Source organism: Austrofundulus limnaeus, unplaced genomic scaffold, assembly GCF_001266775.1.
Source record: "Austrofundulus limnaeus strain Quisiro unplaced genomic scaffold, Austrofundulus_limnaeus-1.0 Scaffold24, whole genome shotgun sequence".
Lineage (NCBI taxonomy): Eukaryota > Metazoa > Chordata > Actinopteri > Cyprinodontiformes > Rivulidae > Austrofundulus > Austrofundulus limnaeus.
The window spans coordinates 2240525-2247350 of NW_013952426.1; the positions used below are offsets into that span (position 1 = coordinate 2240525).

Here is a 6826-nt window from a genome sequence, read left to right on the forward strand (position 1 = left end):
CACCTACCTGATCCTCAGACTGACCCACTCAGACTGACCCACTCAGACTGACTCAATTCACACCTTGGTCCTAAACCCATCCCTCACACCCAAAATCAGTCTCTGAAGTTGTGGGGCCCAAAGCAGCACCCAGACCCCACGAGGCTGTGTTTTCCTTAAAACTGAGCCCCACGATGTAGGAGAAACAAGGACACACACACACACACACACACACACACACACACACACACACACACACACACACACACACACACACACACACACACACACACGGTAAACACATTCGCTGACAGACAGGAAATGTAAATATCTTCTTCAGTGACAGGTCTCAACATTTACACAGGGTTTTTTTTTTCTCAGGACTTGTGCAACACAGTAGTTTTCTCTTGCTCTTCATACTTTGATGACCATTTCAGATCAGGGCAGAAAATAGAAACCTGACTCAGGTAACTGTTGTGATTCCTTGCAGGTACGTAGGTGGGAAAAAGAGAGCTCACTGGGTACAAATCGGATTCTTGAATGCAAAAAATTAACAAAAAAAAAACAACCCAGAAATGTTGCAGTTGTTACAGCTGTTGCCTCGCAGTGAGAAGTTTGCAGATTTACCTGTTGAACTTTCTGTGTGGACTTTGGATGTTCTATCAGTGTATGTTTATCTCCTGGTACTCCTGTGTTCTCCCACAAACCAAAAACATGCATGTTGGATTTTTTTGTAAGTGTCCCTTGATATGATTGAGAGTGTGATTAGTTGTTCATCTGTGGCTCTGTRATGAACTTGCAACATGTCCAGGAAAAGTGGGTAAAAAGGAATGGAATGGATGGTACATTTATCTTTATTCCTCAGTAGTGAACCTTAATATGTTTTACAGTAAGAGAAACTTGACAAAGAGAAAGAAAACATTTTGCTTTCTTCRCCCCTGTCTTACTGCCTCTTTATTTGTGCAAAGGGAAGATTTCCTTCTCAGTTTCTGTACTTCAAAGAGCCATTTGCYTCTTTGTACGTGGGGAAGAAAGAAAGAAAAAATGCAACAATCTGCCGTGCGTGTGTGTCTGTGTGTGATGGCAGTAAAGTGATGGTAGATTATAGGGTCTGGTGTCTGACTGAAAGGTGGAGGGAGATGCAGGGGGTGGTAGTGCACGGACAGCTAGTGACATGATGGGACTCCTAATGGCCACAATTGGTGCTGGCTTTGACAGCAACTATATGATAGTTTCACAATATACAGAGGCCAGCCTCTGTGTGTGAGAGAGTGTTCCTTTAAGGAGGAATTTACACAAAATTGCAGTGCCGTCGTCCAACTGCTTGTTTGCAGCCATTGCCTGTTTTTCTCCTTTTTCTTTGTGCGTATGGGTGTGTGCGTGAAGTGTGCGTGTGTGTGCGGCAAATATAAATATTGTATAAACACAGTTGACTTGACTCCTGACAGGTGTAAAAGGTAGCAGTTAAGCCTTTTCTCCTCCCACCTGTTTTCTCTTCTAGTCTTTTTAAACGCAGCGCAAACCACACAGCACACACGTGTGACAAYGACAACATGCTACTTTGTATTGAGACCTGTTCAAAATGGTAAACCTTCAACCGCCCATCCATCTGGTGGAGTTTTCACTTTCAGGACTTATAATTATAGTTGAGTTTTGATGACCTTGGGAGATTAAAAGAGATAATAATCACTCATAAATCATAAGCTAAAAAGTTTTGCATTTGTAATAAATTTAGACCCTAAGGTCCTCTGGCTCTGGACTATTAACAGTTCCGAGAGTCAGAACACACACATACTGTACGAAAAGGCTTCTTTTCAGTGTTATGGCCCTTGTCTGTGGAATGGTCTGCCTGAGAACCCGAGGGCTGCAGAGAAGTTTGTTGCCTTTAAGAACAGGCTTAAGACCCATCTTTTTAACTGCATTTCCTAAAGTGGATCATTTCTGCGCAGTGTACGGGTTGTCCACATACATGTGCACTTTATTTCCCATTTTTGTTKTTTGTATAGTATCATGTTGGGGCAGGGAAAGATATGTTTTTTTTTATATTGTGGGTTTATTGTTTATAACTGTGTACARCACCTTGAGCTGCTTTTAGTATGAAGGATGCTTTTTAAAAAATAAATAAAAGTTGAAAAAAAAAAGGTAAAACATAATGTGATTATCTAGCCTGGCCCTTGCCTTCCTACGAAGCTCCGCTCATTTCTAGTTTCCCTTCACTGCTCAGTCTGGGACTTCTCCCATAGACAAGGATTTCGCTGGCAGATTTTTAGCCGGGCCAATCAGAGAACAGAACATGGATTTTCTGCGCAGTGTCTGCTAGTTATTTTAGCACATGGCAGTGGAGGAAGTGAATGAAGCCAGTCCGTGTTGATAAGGCTTCCAAATTAAAATAAATTTGTCTGACAAAGCAGSAGCTCTCATTTACAGTCGTCTCATTCAGCTCGGTATATTTCTTCTCTCAGTAGGGTTGTTTACAGCACACGCGATTTCCGGTTAGCTTCTTGGCTTAGCCTCCTTCAAAGCGACAACACATACATGCTTCAGCAGAGGCCACGCCTCCTGCAAGAATCGCTTCTCTATGCAGCAAGTCCAGACCCTAGTACGAAGCAAAGTGAAGGATAGGGTCTGGTCTTTACCAGGCTAGTGATTATCACCTGCTGTCAAAAAATGTGTGATATGTATACGTTTGTTAGCAAATTGTCTTATGCCATTATGGAATACTACTACTACTGGAATACTTTATTGATACTTACAGACAGTAACCACTGATTGYACATCTACAGTTGATTCGAATTTGGGGTCATCCTGATTCAAGATGGCTGMCAAAGACAGCTTAACCTGAAAAACACAAACATGGCCATTAATCAGTTAAAAGTCAGCTTTATTGAACTTGACCAAATGTTTTGGTGTGGTACTAGCTAAGAGTGATCCTCAGCAGATATTTTGAGCACTGAGAGACTGCACAAGAAATTGTCATTATTTATTTAGGTCAATTTGTTCTGTCTGTTAACAAAATTTCTCAAACACCACAGAACCCATACAGTACATACAGTATATTAGAAAATATATAGTTGTACGTGTTTAGTTTCTTATTTTWAAAGGCAAATCAAATAACAATAACCACCACAGCCACCTGTCATGTGAAAACACAAATTTGCTTATAATCCAGTCACTTTTTACAAACAGTGTGGCTGAAGCTAAGCCATTCACAACACAATTCTGAAGGGGCTACAAATTGCAGAAGCTCTTCAAACTATAGCATATGCTTTTGGAGTCAACCATGTTTATCTRTTAACAAAATATRTCATGAACCACAGAACAGATATTCTTAGAGAGTAATCAGTGGCTGCACATCCACCACTTATTAACTTTTGGAGTCATTTCAAGCCAAAATGGCTAACACAGCTGAATGACCTCAGAAACCACACATTTTGCTATAACTCAATTTACAGATATTGTGCTAGGATTTGCTGTAGTAGCTAAGACTCACCCTCAACACATACTTTGAGTGTGACATTTTATAATACTAAAATTATATCTCACATAAAAGGGCTACACATCTGTCATTTGTCAATATAAAGTGATCTAAAACTAGAGCTGAGCAATGATTCAATAACAATATCACAATAAACACATGGTTAAAATCAATWGAAAATTTGTCCAATAGAATGTTGATAATTTCAATGAACTCTGATCCAGACCCATGTGGCATTCTGGGGGACGTAGGCAGAAGAAAGGCTTTAGCTGCTCAACCTCTCATGGCTAAGCTAAGTAAGCTCAGTGGCATCAACTCACTCACTCTTTGGKAAGCTAGCARCCYGTCGAGTAACATGCGCAGTAGCAGTTTCACGTTTCACCATCGTTAATCATAACWGCTTAAAAAGTGGCGTGGAGTGAAAGGAGAAAATTAGTTCAACAGCTCGAGGAGAAAATTGTGAATAAGAAGAAGTCACAAGTTTGGTAGGATAAATCAGCCTTTTTGAAAGCAGTAATTATTGATATCAAATTGCATGCTTATATCATGATACATTTTTTCAGTCGTAACTTCGCCTAGCCCTACCAAAAACTCTGGCTTGAAAGGCAGTGGGYGATAYGCATTCCATCAAAAGATGCTAAACCGTTAATTTATTATTTTTCCACTGTTCTGTGATCTTGGTAATTTGCATAGGTCAGCAGAGCTGGAAAATGTGTAAATATTTAATTTGTCCATGTCAAATTTGTGTGCACGTTTGAAGGGTTCTAGAATGAAGGAGGGAGAGACGTGGATGGAGAAATACAGACACTCACAAGCAAAACAACAGACGATCTGTTGCACCTGAACGAGCGGCAGCGCTGTGAGCGTGAGCCAGACTGYTGCCTCTGATCTCAGTTCAAAGACAGCGGGGAAGAAACTCTGGGTCCAGGGGAAAAAATGGAGGAAAAAAGGATAAGAGATGATGCAAAGAGGACAGAAGAAAAAAAAGCCAAGGGTAGAAGAGGATAAATCTTGTAAAGATTCCCCAGGGCTGACAAATCATTCAGAGCACAGATGGATATGTGGGTTCAAAAGCCTGTTTTTGTCAGTTTAAGAGGATGTTATATCTCAAATTGCACATAAGCAGATTCTTGGCTGGAAGTCTTGATGCCATTAACCTGAAATGACATTGGTCACGTTAGCATGGAAAACCAAAAAAAAAAAAAAAAAGTGCTCATGGATGCAATATCCAACATCCTACTTATATTGAAAGCTTAGTATCTCCTTTCTTCTGAACTCTGATTTTGCAACTTACGTAGATCTGAAACACTTGGTAAATATAAAAAATAAGACTGAATACATTTATTCTAATTACATGAAAAGTTGGTGTATATTACAGTAAAGTATTGTTTACAAAAATGCTTGGAAAAAGTATAGAATATGATGCGACGCCATCCACAGTTTGTGAGTAATAAGATGTTTTTGACTCTTAACAGAGACCAACCTCAGAAACTCAAGGTTTCTGATTTTGAAATGATAGTTACCCCACAGCATGTGTGTGTGTGTGTGTGTGTGTGTTGGGGGGGGGGGAATTGGGATGGGGGATCTGATGGCCTTAACAGTAAAACCAATAGTGGATACCTGCCTTAGTTTAAAGCCTCTCTGTGAAGTTTCCAGCTGTTTTCTCAGAACCCTTCATCTACACACAGATTCAGACTCACTCAACCRTTTCAAAGTCTAACTTAGGAAACAGTCAGACTGAAAAAGAGAAACAAAGGCAGAGCATCATAAAGTAAGAATATACAGCAGGATGTTGAGATGTTATTTTTTCCTTTGAACTTGTCTTCGTTGTAAGGGATCTCAGGTTGACAGTGGATGAAGGAGAAACGATACAAATGGAGACAATGATGAGAATGTTCTGCTCCAGTTTGACGTTTTTTGGCAGCGTTARTGCAGTGTTTTATGGTATTGTGTTCGGCTCAGTTTCTTCTCGTTTTGTTTCTTTTGGGCTATTTTTTTAACTTGCTTTTTTCTTTAYAAGACTTTCAGCATCATATTCTGTGTCACTCATGACTGTTTGTCTGTCTCTGTGCTGTTTGTCTTGGCCATAAAGTTGAAGCTATGAAGCCTAAATGCTCATTTAGCCTCTAAAATCTGCTGACAGCCCGATGGGGTGTGTTTGTACGTGTGTTTATGWGTGTGCGCACAAACAAAACAATGACGATGAAAGTTACTTTTTGTCTGTCTTGATGGCTGAACACATATGTTCTTGKTCCTTCCTCCTTTACACACAGAAAAACAAACGGAGGTGGACAGGTTGGGTCTATTTTTTGTTGTTGTTGTTTTCTTTTGTGGAAGGTAGGTGTCACGGGTCAGCAGGAGAGGCCAGGCCTGCTTTTTCATTGGTCCACCCCTACTTCCTACTTCCTAGATGACCCGGCACCATCTGGGGAAGTGATTGGTTGAGAGGAAAAAGCCCCAGGAGAGGGGTTTAAGCGGGGTTGCCTTGGGTTACCCCTCTGAGGCCTGTCACTCCAATGAGTCGTAGAACCTCTGCTGATGATCAAACCAGCTGAGCCAGTCGGTAACATTTAAATGAATAAAAACAATCTGAATGGTTATATGGTTTTGAGCAGAAATAAAAATGTTGAAGTGTTAGGAATAAAAGGACACAAGATGAGAAGAGAACCCTTAATACGATTTAAAGACGTACTGTAGCTTTCCTGAAATAAATATTGCTCTYCTTTCTCAATTATTTTTGTACTTATCATGAAAGCCTGTCTAATGTTAAAAATATTTTGCTAACAATAAACACAATTGGCAAAATGGATCAGGTAGCTCTCATTGTATAAGTTAGTGATTGGTCTCATCTACTACCACCCCAGCTCWTAGCTGTTTTAGCTGTGTCAGAGCCATTTGACTCTGCTCCTTTGCTCCTCAGTATATTTCCTCATTTCTCCATGCTTTTATTCCCAAACGCAATCTTAAATCCTCCACTTCCCCCAAACTTACYGTTCCTTTTACTTACCTGACCACCATGAGGTCAAGAGTCTTCAGCCATGCAGCCCTACGCCTTTAGAACTCTTCGCCTCAGGACTTTAGAAATTCTGTTTCCGTTGCCACCTTCAATTCTCAGCTCAAAACTCATCTGTTGAGAATTAWATACATTAAAACCATAGAACTCTGCAACTACAGTATATCCCATTATCTCCCATTATATGAGAAGACTGTTTATCATTTATTGTTGTGACTTATTTCTTTACACTATTTTATTCTGTTAATTGGTTTTATTGTTTGTATTGTGTTTACTGTTTGATTGTGATTTTATTATTATTGACCTCTGTAAGGTGACCTTGAGACTTTTGAAATGCACCCATAAATAAAAAACATTAT

The 6826-nt window shown here is 39.9% G+C and overlaps 1 protein-coding gene across 8 annotated transcripts in view; it reads left to right on the top strand.

Annotated features, from left to right (window-relative positions):
- Window positions 1-6826, top strand: part of rnf220a (ring finger protein 220a) — a 182240-nt gene that overhangs the window by 39709 nt on the left and 135705 nt on the right. The gene's annotated exons all lie outside the window — the stretch shown is intronic.